Here is a 13223-nt window from a genome sequence, read left to right as displayed (position 1 = left end):
GCCGCCCTTTTGCAGGTACAGTCTTTAAGCAGTTTCATGAATACTTTTTAATTCAAAGCGGCTGGCGGCTTTTGGACTTCAGTTATTTGGGATTTTACACGTAGATACTTTACAAGAATTTAGACGGTTGTAGTGGTTGTAAAGTTTCTGTTATAATATTGTTTCTATGGTTATGTTTATAGATGGATTAATATGTCTTCTGTTCAGTCTTAGTTGAGAATTCGATAAATTGAACTATAAAAATAAACCTATATTATCTCCGGAATTGTCATTTAAAATAAATTTTTATTTTAAGATTTTGTATGCTGCCATAAAATAATTGAAGAACGGTTCCAATTATTTCAACAGCATACAGACATTTTTAGTGTAATATATTATGGCATAACCAAAGTTAAAAACGATGATGAACTTAAAACCAATCGTGAGAAAGTGAATCAAGCCCTTACAGACATAAACAGCTCAGCTAGTGACATTAGTGCAACCGATTTATATGAAGTAATTAAAGCTATTCGACCATTTTTTTCCGCAGAAAAAATCCTAGTGATATTCTTGAATATATTTACGAAAATAATCTTGTATCAACATTTCCCAACTTAACTATAATAGTACGTATATTCCTAACTCTACCTGTTACTGTAGCTACGGGTGAGCGGTCGTTTTCAAAACTTAAGATTATTAAAAACTATTTGCGATCCTCAATGAAGCAAGATAGACTTTCTGCTTTAGCAATGTTGTCTATAGAACATGAAGTGTGTGTGACATTGGACATTATAGATATTGTTAAAAAGTTTTCCGAGACGAAAGCCCGAAAAGTGCGTTTTTAGTTTTTTTATGTGTTTATATTTCTATTCACGGTTTATTTTAATTTTGGACGTTCTGTACGTTGGATCATGGTTATCAAATTAGGATAAAGGACGTTTAAATTAGGATATTAGGATGGGATATTAGGATATTAGGAGATACATAGGATATACATTAGGATCATATATGGACGTTGGATCATAGAGATTAGTCTAAATGTTCAAGTAAGTATTTATCTATTTACAGATTATTACTGTTATATTATGCATCTTCTGCACATTTCTTTAAATAATAGTATGTATGTCTAAAGTGTTGGAAGAGGGGCGGCAAATATTAAGTTGCACACGGGCGGCCAATACCTTAGCGGCGGCCCTGTAAACATGACTGAGTGCGCTAAATTGTTATTGTCATTATTAGTCACGTTAGGCATTAAAGTACATTCAACCAACTCACGCCTCTAAACGATTAATGGATCCCGCAGAAAACCTCTCGTTGTAGTAAAAGACACGGTAAACTGCACTGGTGTTCTCCATATTGTTTAACAGTTTGCTAAATTGTATTTATAAAATAAATATATGTGTGATTAACCCATTGTTCAGAGTTTTTTTTTTTATTTAGAAAATCGCATCGACCAAATGGCCATTAGCGAACAATTAATGGATTACATTAGGTACAATTACTGCATTACAATTTGGTTTATTAAATATTGTGGTACTTATTAATGTCTTTCAAGAAATTCAGAGTATTGTTAAAGTTACAGTCTGCACCTAGAGCGCCTAGAAGTGTTCCTGGTATCTTGTTGTTACTTAATTGTTGATTATAGAGGGGATATTCACATAGTATGTGCATTATCGTTAGTGTCGTATTACACGTTTCACATCGCGGCGGTTCGCACTTTTTAATTAAGTAATCATGCGTTAACGCGAACGCGAAACAGATTCCAGGTGTTGAAAACGAAAGAAAATGAAAGAGAAAATATAGACCAGAAATGGCACTCCATTAAAACGATCATTCCAGAAACAGCAGAGAAGTGTATAGGTCGGAAGAGAAAAGCAAAAAGAAATAAATGGTTTGATGAAGAATGCGAGGATACCTTAAAAGAAGCAAACAAAAGAAGAATCGACTACCTAGCAAACCCGACGGATGAAAAGCGTGAACAATACAATAGAGAGAGAGCCTTAGCCAGAAGAACAGTAAGGAGAAAAAAGAGACAACATTTACAACAACAAATTGAAAAAGTAGAACGTGAACACAGAAGCAAGCAAAATAAAAAATTCTACAAAGAAGTAAGACAACATAAGAAAGGTGCATATATAAGAACACCGAACTTTGTGAGAGATAAAAATGAGCAAATGATTACAGCTGAAAATAAAATAATCGAAAGATGGGCTGAATACTTTGAAAGTCTTCTAAATGTCCAGGTAGACGCGGATGGAAATAAAGCAAATTGTGAGTACCAAACGGCCGAGATAGAAGTACCCCGCCAAGCCTGGAAGAAATTATCACGGCGATAGAAACCCTAAAAAATGACAAATCCCCGGGACTAGACAATATTGATGCAGACCTGATTAAAAAAGGAGGGCATGAACTTAGAACTAAAATACACCAATTAATGAAAGAAGCCTGGGAACAAGAAATAATGCCAAAAGAATGGAGTGGCTGTATTATCGTGCCAATACATAAAAAAAGCAGAAAGGATACATGTGGCAACTACAGGGGAATCTCACTAATCGGTACTACATATAAGATATTAGCTTCAGTTGTACTAAAACGATTACTGCCATATACAGAGGAAATTATTGGCTATTACCAATGCGGCTTTAGGCCTGGAAGATGAACAATCGATCAAATATTTACTATCAGACAAATGCTAGAAAAGTATTGGGAATATAATAAAGAAGTACACCAGATCTTCATAGATTTCAAACACGCATATGATTCCATAGATTGCTTAAAACTGTGGAGTGCAATGATGGAGTTAGGCGTACCAAAGAAGCTGACCATGATTGCGCGATTGTGTGTCAACAATTCCTTTGCACAAATTAGAATAGGAGGCAAAACTTCAAAGGCTTTCGACATAAGCACCAGACTCAGACAGTTAGATCCGCTGTCCCCATTACTATTTAACCTAGCATTGGAATATGCAATGCGAAAAATCTATACCAGAGTCAAACCAGACATAACTGCCAGAGGAGCAAAGATTGTTCTCGCATTTGCAGATGATGTAGATGCAGTAGCACAGACAACACTGGAAGTTAAGGATATAGTATCGAACTTTGAAGAAGCAACACTAAGCGTATCAAAAAAGGAACGACAGCGAATAAGACAAAACATTACCATAAACGATCATAATTTTGAGGTGGTCAAGGAATTCAAATACCTGGGAGCAACAATTACTGGCGAATACTGGCGGGGAATAAATCATTCTTTGCCATTCAACATCTAATGAGGTCAAAGCTTCTCTCAAGGCGTGTCAAAATCCAAATTTACAAAACCATAATACGACCAGCAGTGACATATGGAAGTGAAACATGGACATTGAGAAAGAAAGAAATCAATAAGCTATTAGTATGGGAACGCAAAATCCTGCGAATTATATATGGTCCTTGCAGGGACAGCGTGACAAATGAATGGAGGAGCAGATACAACAATGAAATAAAGACTCTCTTCGGGAAAGGAAACATCGTAAGATACATAAAAGCCAATAGATTAAGATGGACAGGCCACGTGGTACGGAGTGATGACGACAGACTGATTAGCAATGTGTTTTGGAAAAGACCAGATGGTAGAAGATCGATAGGAAGGCCTAGAATAAGGTGGAAAGACGCAGTCAGGAAAGACCTGGAGAAGATGGAAGTAAGGCCATGGGAAATAATAGCACAGGATCGGAATCAATGGAAGGCAATAGTAAACGCGGCAAAAACTCACGAAGAGTTGTAAAAGCCAATGATGATGATGAATCATGCGTTAACCTAGTGTATCCAAATCTGAGGCGCGTTAGCTATTATTTCTTGGCTTCTTGACGTAGGTACCACATTCCATGTCTCTAAGCTGGGTTTTACTTGTCTTAATTTTGAATTTGACACATTCCATTTATTTTTCCACGCACTTAAAATTGATTTTTTTATGTAAACTTTTATATCCGTTGATACCGATCTGTTTACGATTTCGAAAACGTCACTCACTATCGCATCTTTCGCACTATGGTCAGCAGTTTCGTTGCCTTTTATTCCTATATGGGATGGGATCCAGATAAAATTTATCTCATTATGATTGATATAAGCCTGAAGAAGGACCGTTTTAATTTTTATTAAAAGCGGGTTTTTTGGATACAGTTGTTCGATGCTTTGTATGACACTAAGTGAGTCTGTTAAGATAATATATTTGCAGTTTGTTGTCAGATTGATTAGTTCAAATGTAATTATAAATATTATTAAATAGGTAAAAGAAATAAAATAAGACTTACTCACAATTAATTTAATTTTACTACCAAAACGACCGGTTTCGCTTTCTACACTTTGCAAAGCATCTTCAGGTCAAACGGTACAAAGTAAATTAAATGCTGAAATTATAAAAAGCCCATATTAGGGTGCTGTCTTATAAAGATAAAAATAAAAAATTACTAAATATGCCAATATTACATGTCTGTGTTTATTAATATGAATAAAACTGATTAAGCAGACAAAGTAAAAACCCACAAATTGGTAAGATATAATTTATTGAATTGTAATAAGTTAGTAATAAACAAAATATTACTTACATGCCCGTACAAGAATTATTAGTTAATGATTCGTTATACATAGTTCAAAATATCGTGTATTGCTGATATGTATCACGAATCATTAACTAATAATTCTTGTACCTGCATGTAAGTAGTATTTGGTTTGTTACTAATTTATTACAATTCCATAGATTATCTCTTACCAATTTGTGGGTTTTTACCTTATCTGCTTAATCAATTTTATTCATATTAATAAACACAGACATGTAATATTGACATAATTACTATAACTTTTTTGATCTTTATCTTTATAAGACAGCGCCCTAATATTCGCTTTTTATAATTTCAGCATTTAATTTACTTTGTACCGTTTGACCCGAAGATGCTTTGCAAAGTGTAGAAAGCGAAACCGGTCGTTTTGCTAGTAAAATTAAATTGATTGTGAGTAAGTCTTATTTTATCTCTTTTACCTATTTAATAATATTTATAATTACATTTGAATTTTTACTCTTCATTTTTGCTCCTACAAATTAACTCTAACTGATAGTACAGGCAAAAATGTTCTAAACAAAGCAATTGAAAAGATTATGGAGAACTCCAGTGCAGTTCACCGTGCCTTTTACCGCAACGAAAGGTTTTCTGCGAATTCAATTAATCGTTTAGAGGTGTAAGTTGGTTGAAGGTACTGAAGATGATAGCTCGAGTCGTGGTTTCGACAAATCAAATAGGCGAGCGGTTTACCCCTATAAGCAGAGCATCAACCGACTAAAATTCTTTTTGCATTTCTAATGCACCAAACCTTTTTTATTCAATTCTATATATTTTTCCAAGATGAAATGTATTTTTTTTAATTTTTACAAGTGGGCCGGCAATTGTTATTAACAAATAACTTATACAAAAAAGCAATTTCACCGAATTGTTTCGGAATCAATTTTAGGTGTATCTCATCAAAATAAATAATTTTTCTCTCTTGGTAATTTGTCGAAAAATGCTTCCTTTTCGAGTTATTTGCATTTTTTTGTTGAAAAAATGTCGTAATTAGTGATTTTTGGGATTTTTTTTTCTAAAAAACTACTAAATCAATTGCAATTTTACAAATAGCTTTATAATCTTTAAACCGTCGAGTACCAGTTAGAATATTTTGACAAGGATAACTGGTTTCTATCTTGCTAAAAACGTGGACCCAAATATTTCGAATATGCCTTTCGAGAGTATCCCGCTAAGCATGTACAGCGGTTGAGGTGCTGTAGGCGCTAAAAAAAATGCATCTAATGAAAAATTACCACCTTCGAAACCAGCATTATTACAACATTACTTAAGAGCAAAGTGGCAAATAAATGAATGGATTCAAGCAAAAAACAATATTATTTCATCTCTTGATCCATTAACCCTTGGTTGGACAATGGAAAATAATTGTTTCGATTTTAATTATTTTGAAGGAGAAACTAGTTTAGATATGTTACAAAAGTATTTCTGCTCATGTACCGGAAAATGTTCTACGAAAAATTGTAATTGTATTTCCTATAATTTAGAATGCTGCGCAGTATGTGCATGTACACTAGAGAATTGTAAAAATGTTAAGACGACTATATTGAAGACAATGAAATCAGCTTATTAGATGGAAATCCTGTTGCTGTTGACGAACATTTTCAAATTATTGACAACGAAAACGATGTATAATTAATATTAAATTTTAATTTTATTATATTTTTTAATGAAAATTAATTATATATTGCTTAATGTATTTCACTGTAGTAAAACATTCAATAATATAGTCACCACGTATATTAAAAGAAAAATTACATTATTATAGCATTGTAAAAAATTAATTTTAATTGTTTTAATTATAATATGTCTATAAAAATAATTAGAAATATCTTTTTTTTTAATAAATTGTACGTAATATTTGTATTGAATTAATTTTTTAAATTTAAACAAATATATCTACGTGCCGCACGCCTGTATCGCCGCAACCGCTGTACACACTTAGCGGTAGACTGCTCGAAAGGCATATTCGAAATATTTGGGTCCACGTTTTTAGCAAGATAGAAAAAAATTATCCTTGTCAAAATATTCTTACTTGTACTCGACGGTTTAAAGATTATAAAGCTGTTTGTAGAATTGCAATTCATTTAGTAGTTTTTTAGAAAAAAAATCCCAAAAATCACTAATTAAGGCATTTTTTCAACAAAAAAATGCTAATAACTCGAAAATGAAGCATTTTTCGAAAAATTATCAAGAAAGAAAAAGTGTTTATTTTGATGAGATACACCTAAAAAAATTGATTCCGAAGCAATTCGGTGAAATTGTTTTTTTGTATTAGTTTTGTTAATTGCTGGATCACTTGTAAAAATTAAAAAAAAATACATTTCATTTTGGAAAAATATATAGAATCGAATAAAAAACGTTTGGTGCATTAGAAATGCAAAAAGAATTTTAGTCGGTATATTCTGTTTCTAAGCGTCTTTTGAGGGGTAAACCGCTCGCCTAAAAGGACTCCAGTATAAAGAGTAATAAAAAAATAATCGAATTTTTAACAGTGTTTGACAAAGAAACTTGTTTATTGAATCCCCGCACAAAATTTTTGGTGCTCAAAGTGACGCTTGGAGTTGTCTAATTTATGAGAACCATTTTATAACCCCCTCACACTGACATTTTTTACTTTTGATTTTTTTTCTTTTCTTTTTGTATAAAGTTTGAGTTTTCTTTCTCTTAAATAAATATCAATAATGATAATATCTGTACACCCTATACAAATTGTTTGCATATTTGAACCGCATCTTCTTCAAAATTTTTAATGTGTTAAAGTAATAATGTTTGTATTATATATATTTTTTTCTAATTTGACCCATATAGCCAGGTTCAGGGTCTGTACGTCTTTTTTATAAGTGACATTTAAGTGACATTTATACTTTCATGGAATAAATAAAATCACTCTAAAGTAAAAATTTAGCCCAGTAAAAAATTGACTTTACACATATTTCAGCATCACTAGTATTTTTACAAAAAAATTTATATTTCGAATTTGCCACCAATTTGTGTGAAGCGCACTATATCACCGTTCTATCATCTTTCGTCTTACACTACGTCTCACGCATGTCCATTGATGGAATATATTGTAATCAAATTTGCCCACGAGGAAACAACTTCGTGACTGTCTAACACTATCGCTATAATTTATCATCAATATATTTACATATAATTAAATCACTTAACCGGCCGACTAAAACGTTTAAAAGCAAATTTATCAATTAATCTCTACAAGCTCTTGAGTGTATCAATACACGACTCATTCTGGTTCTTTTCGTACATTAGAACTAGAACAGTTGAAAAAATTTAAAACATAGGTGTAGTGACTGTTACTTTGATTGTTGGAATCCTTAGAAATCAATATAATACAACAATTTATTGCTCTTATCTTATTTCCAATCTAATTCGACTCTTTCTACAATTTATTACCTATCCAATTTAAGCACTTACTCTTGTTATCTTATAACTTAACCTTTCAGTGCACGCGCCTCAAAAAGTTGCATCAACACACGCGGTGGACTCAAAGTCCGCATATTGAAATACCAAGTGTAAGAGGGAATAAAAAAATCCTCTGATAAAATAGAATGAACTAGGTATTATTATCTAAAGACACTTATTATTATTTTACTACACAATATTAATTATTTAGGATGTTATACACATTCATTACATGTATTTGTGCAATGTTATTACTACTTGTGCAAACACATATTATATATTATATCTTCCACCTTTAACACAGGAATACTTGGTCGGACGGTTCTTTTTTCTGTCGCAGTAACTGCAGCGTCCCCTTTGTTCGCCAATATTTCCACCTAAAGGTGGTGGTGGACCTTTATATTGAACCAGTTCTGTTATTCTTAATTTCTTTGACGATGGCAAATAAGAAAGAGTAGCACGAGCACGGAGGTGATTATCAACTAATTGTCCAGCTAAACTTTGTGAAAAAATCTTCTGCTGGTTACATTATCGAAGTTTTTGCAATAAAATATGACATTTGCATTAATATCTTCAATATTTAGCATCGAATAGAAAACTACTGTTGGCCATATCGTGGTGTTTGTTGCACTGTTATAAGCAGTACACAGCTTGTCAACGATATCAATACCGACTTTAGTGTTGTTATAATCCTTTATCATTTCGGGTTTACCGGTTGATTCATATATTTTATTATCATAATAAAGACTGGACAACAGTAGGGCGTTTTTTTACTTAGGTTTGTAATAGTGCACAAGAGTGGTATTTTGTCAAAAACCAAAGAAACTACTTTTGACCAACAGTGACTCTGGGGGGTTGACAAACTCAGGTCATAATTCTTTTTAGTTTTTACGAATTGTACCAACTAATGTCAGATTTTTCGCGTAAAACGACTCTAATATATACTTGTGAAATATATCCATAGTTGTGAAAAAGATATCGTTAGTAATATTGCTTTCTGCTCCGTATATGGATTCACATAATCTCAAGAGGAACGTTTGCGAGAGTTGCTCACAGCTTAAGAACCACCAGGTTGCTGCCTTGAATAGACTTTAAGATTTGAAATAAAGTAACACTTAGCATTATTAATTAGAGCGAAATTTTAATACCATATTTATTGGGTTTATTTAGAATATATTGCCTAAATGAGAAACGCCCTCGAAACGCTTCCAGTTTCTTATGATAGGAAGGAAGGAAAGAAGTAGGTAATAAATACATAGTTAAAGTAATACGTAAAGTATAGTAGCCTAAGTAGCTTACATACAAAAATATCTATAGCAATGTTATGGATATCTAAATATTTTTTTAATTTACCAACAATTATAATTGATTTATAGCCATAGGGCTCTATTGTATTAAAATAAAGTAGATCACAATATTGCTGCTAATATAGTTCTAAACGACTTGAAAGGAACCTTTTTATTTTCTTGTTGAACGAAACTCGTGCATAATGACAAAACGTGAAATGTTTATGTATTCCATTGGAATTTATAGAGTGAAAATCGTGATTCACATCGTTTATGGTTGAGTCATTTACAATTCGTTTTATTTGTAGTTTGTGGTGTACATTTATGATGTAGCCCCTTTAAATATCCGCCGCCTGAAATCGTAAAAGATTCGGAATTTATTGTGGTATATATAGATACCCAAAGACTATAAAGAGTATATATATACTATATACATATATATATATATATATATATATATATATATATATATATATATATATATATATATATATATATATATATATATATATATATATAATCATATGATATTGTAATTTTGAATTATGATAAAACAATAATTAAATTAATTGATCCAATTAGCTAAATGAAACAAAAAATTATTTAATGAATTTTATTACGAACATGTGAATAAATTTATTAACGACGCCAATTTCATAATTGATATGTTTTATTATCTCAGGGTTCCTATTTGAGTTCAAAAAATACCTTTACCTTCAACAGTGTTCAATAAAGAAGAGGAGTAAAAGGAATGAATAAAAAAACTCAAATTTGTGAAATACAATTAAAATATAATAGTAAAATAAACTTTTTAAAACGGTTTATACAACTAATAAAATCACTTAGAAGAAATGTTCCCAGAAAATCATATAGTTTTCACATATAAAATTACAATAGGAAAAATTAGTCCAATCTATTGTCTCGCCTCAATAGATTTCTCTCTGCACTTTATGAAAATGATTCACTTTAATCAACTTTCTATCGCAAAAAAGCTCCATCCCTAGTTCTGCTTATAAAAACAGTCCTGTCGATCAAAAGAACGTCCTGACTCACTTTTCTATCTCCTTTTTGGATTGCCTCTATCTGCTTCACTACGAATCTCTCCGGGAATAATAATATGTTTGTACTTACAAATTTTGCACCCTTTTCATCCGGCAATTCAGCTTTCAAAACTTACTGACACTACTATTTTCACAAGCTCTATACTTTTCTTTCAACGTTTAAATACACTTGTCGATTTGATCTTTTTTCACTCTCCGTCCAACAGCAAATGATCCCATTTTCCGCTTCAAAATTATTTCGTCTCTCAATGCCTTCCATAATTTTCTGTTGACCAATCAACAACCTCGACTCAATTCTCCAAACTCCAACACTTTCCAATTCCCATACTTGTATACAAAAATATCAGACAAAAGACTTTCTACTTTGTACTAATTCCCTTAATTCATCAATTAATATTAATTAATTATTTCGTGGTAACCGAAATTAATCCTTAAAAAAATGCAGGTAGATTTGATATTTCAATATAACATTTTGTTCACTTAAGCTCATCTTAAATACCTATCCTAATTTGAAAAGTCCGAAATTTACCGTAAATCTAAAATTGAAAAAGTCTCTTTTCTTCACAAAACAATATAACTTCACAACACAATAAAATTAAACCGTATATCTAAATATGCTATAACTATAACATGGTTTTACAAATTTTTGTGTCTTCTTCTATTTCTCTATTAATTATTCTTTATATACATCTTCAGATCATATTAAATATATATATATATATATATATATATATATATATATATATATATATATATATATGTATATATGTATATATTATTATGAATCTCAAATTTTAAAGAAAATGGAATATGCAGGCATATGTTTCTTTAAATTAAGAATATGTAATTAGTAGGTTTTTATATATAAACCGCCAATCACTGTCCAATTTACACGAGTCCGCGAAACACCACGAGAGAGCGCTGTTACAGTTTAAACACGTTACTAATAAAATTGTCACATAAAACAAGAATGTTTTCTTCAGTAATAATATACTTGATTAATAATGAGCGTTCAGCTTTTAACTATAAGCTATGTAACAATAACTAGGTATACTCAATACAAGAAAGTTTAAAACTCTTAAACCAGAAATGGGTCGACTCCTTGGTCGAATACCAAACTGACACTGACTAATATGCGATAGTGAAAACTCTAACCAAGACGCGAAACTGGGATACAATGTGACACTAACTAATGTGCCAGAGCTGAAAACTCTAACCAAAAGGCAACCAGCTAAGCTGGAATACAATTTTACACTAACTACGTGACTGCTTTCAGATTATCACTGCCTCACCTATCAGGCGTCAGGGAAAATTTCATCGAAATTTTTATTAGGTAGCTAAAATCGCCTTTTAAATGATTGCTAACTATGGTTTTAAATGGTTAAAAACAGCGTTTGAATGCTTTATACCAGAGATTTCTTCGGAATTTACTCGCAGAAAGTTACCCCGGTAGATCTTATGAAATAAGAAATTGTTTGCTACCAGTGGCGTAGCAACACTTGGATAAATTTCTTACAGAAATTTATTCATCTGGTTTTCTCTCCGATCTATTTTAATTTCCTGTCGGAATCAAAATATTGTTAGATTTCATGCGATTTATATTTACTGTTCAGGTTCCTAGTGATTTACACGGTTCTAACATTAGGTTAGCATAAAAATATTTTTTTTTTCACTCTTTTTCAAAAATTTAATTTGCTTTGGTTTTAAATGCTACCGTATTTTTGACCTGACTGCGCTGACAATTACCACCATGGGCGTCTGATCATGAAGGAGTTGCAGCAAACTCACAATTCAATAGATAAAAACGCTACTTGAATTAGCAAACGAAGGGATCATCAAAATAGAGCAATAAAACAATAAAACCACTTTAGTTGGTTGGTAATATAATTGGTTATGGATATTTTGCTCTTTTCCCTTATTGCACAACTACCACGAGGTACTGTTGTTGTAGTGAACGGGGCAAGTGGCAGATTTCTTGACATCCGAAAATGTTTAACACTACAATCGCGTCTTTCTAATTTATTCCAATTGTGCATGCCTGAGATATACCTAAGGCAAAAATAAAAGCCCGCCAAGCTGTTCTCCGAATATTACAAAATGGTTACAGTGACAACTTTATCATTGAATATCATGAACTAGGCCTACCTCAATGTATTAATATAAAGTATAAGACGATATACATATATTTAAGCGTATGCGAATGCAACAAGGTGCAAATACCAGATAATAATTCTTAACTCTTATCAATTTTGTGTGAATTTATATAAAAGTAGACAATATATTTGTATACATATTATGAGTATATTACCTAATTTGTCATACAATCTTTACGATGATATTAACTTTTTTCATTAAACAATAACAATAATTTTAATATTTTTTGTTAAAAAGTAAAAATAAACACTAGATTTGGTATACAATTAGTAAAATATCATATTATGCAAAATATTTTTAAGTATGTGAAGACAACTCTTCTGGAAGATATCGCAATACATAAGTAATTGAATACACCGATCTAATATCAAATAATACACCTAAACTACGACTCTGATGTCTTTAAGTACTACATGTAAAACGTATGATAGCGATATTTGGTACCATTTTCCGCACTAGTTGATTTCGTGTCTCGCTTGCATTTCTGCGTTTCCGCTCGGGCGGATTTTCAATTGTCTCTTCATTTGTATTCATTGTACTGCATCAGCCTTTATGAATATTGCATGACGAACAAACCGAAGAAATGGATACTATAAAAACATTACAAATTTAAAACTCTTTGTAAATTTCCCATAGGATGCTAAGAATATTTCTTCAGAGCATGTCAAGGAAGTGTTAAATAAATACATTAGAATAAATATATACATGCTGTGTTTGAACTAAATGTTCTTA

At 31.6% G+C, this 13223-nt stretch overlaps 1 protein-coding gene across 1 annotated transcript in view; it reads right to left on the bottom strand.

Annotated features, from left to right (window-relative positions):
* Positions 1-10533, bottom strand: part of LOC140437624 (salivary protein Tsal2A-like) — a 35528-nt gene extending 24995 nt beyond the window's left edge. Inside the window, exon 1 of the mRNA XM_072527243.1 lies at positions 10408-10533. The gene's annotated coding sequence lies outside the window, so the exon portion shown is untranslated. The remainder of the gene's footprint in view (positions 1-10407) is intronic.
* Between the last annotated feature and the right edge of the window lie 2690 nt (positions 10534-13223).

Source organism: Diabrotica undecimpunctata, chromosome 3 (assembly GCF_040954645.1).
Source record: "Diabrotica undecimpunctata isolate CICGRU chromosome 3, icDiaUnde3, whole genome shotgun sequence".
Classification (NCBI taxonomy): domain Eukaryota; kingdom Metazoa; phylum Arthropoda; class Insecta; order Coleoptera; family Chrysomelidae; genus Diabrotica; species Diabrotica undecimpunctata.
Note: the sequence above shows the minus strand (reverse complement) of the source record. Positions and strands in the feature narration are given on the sequence as shown.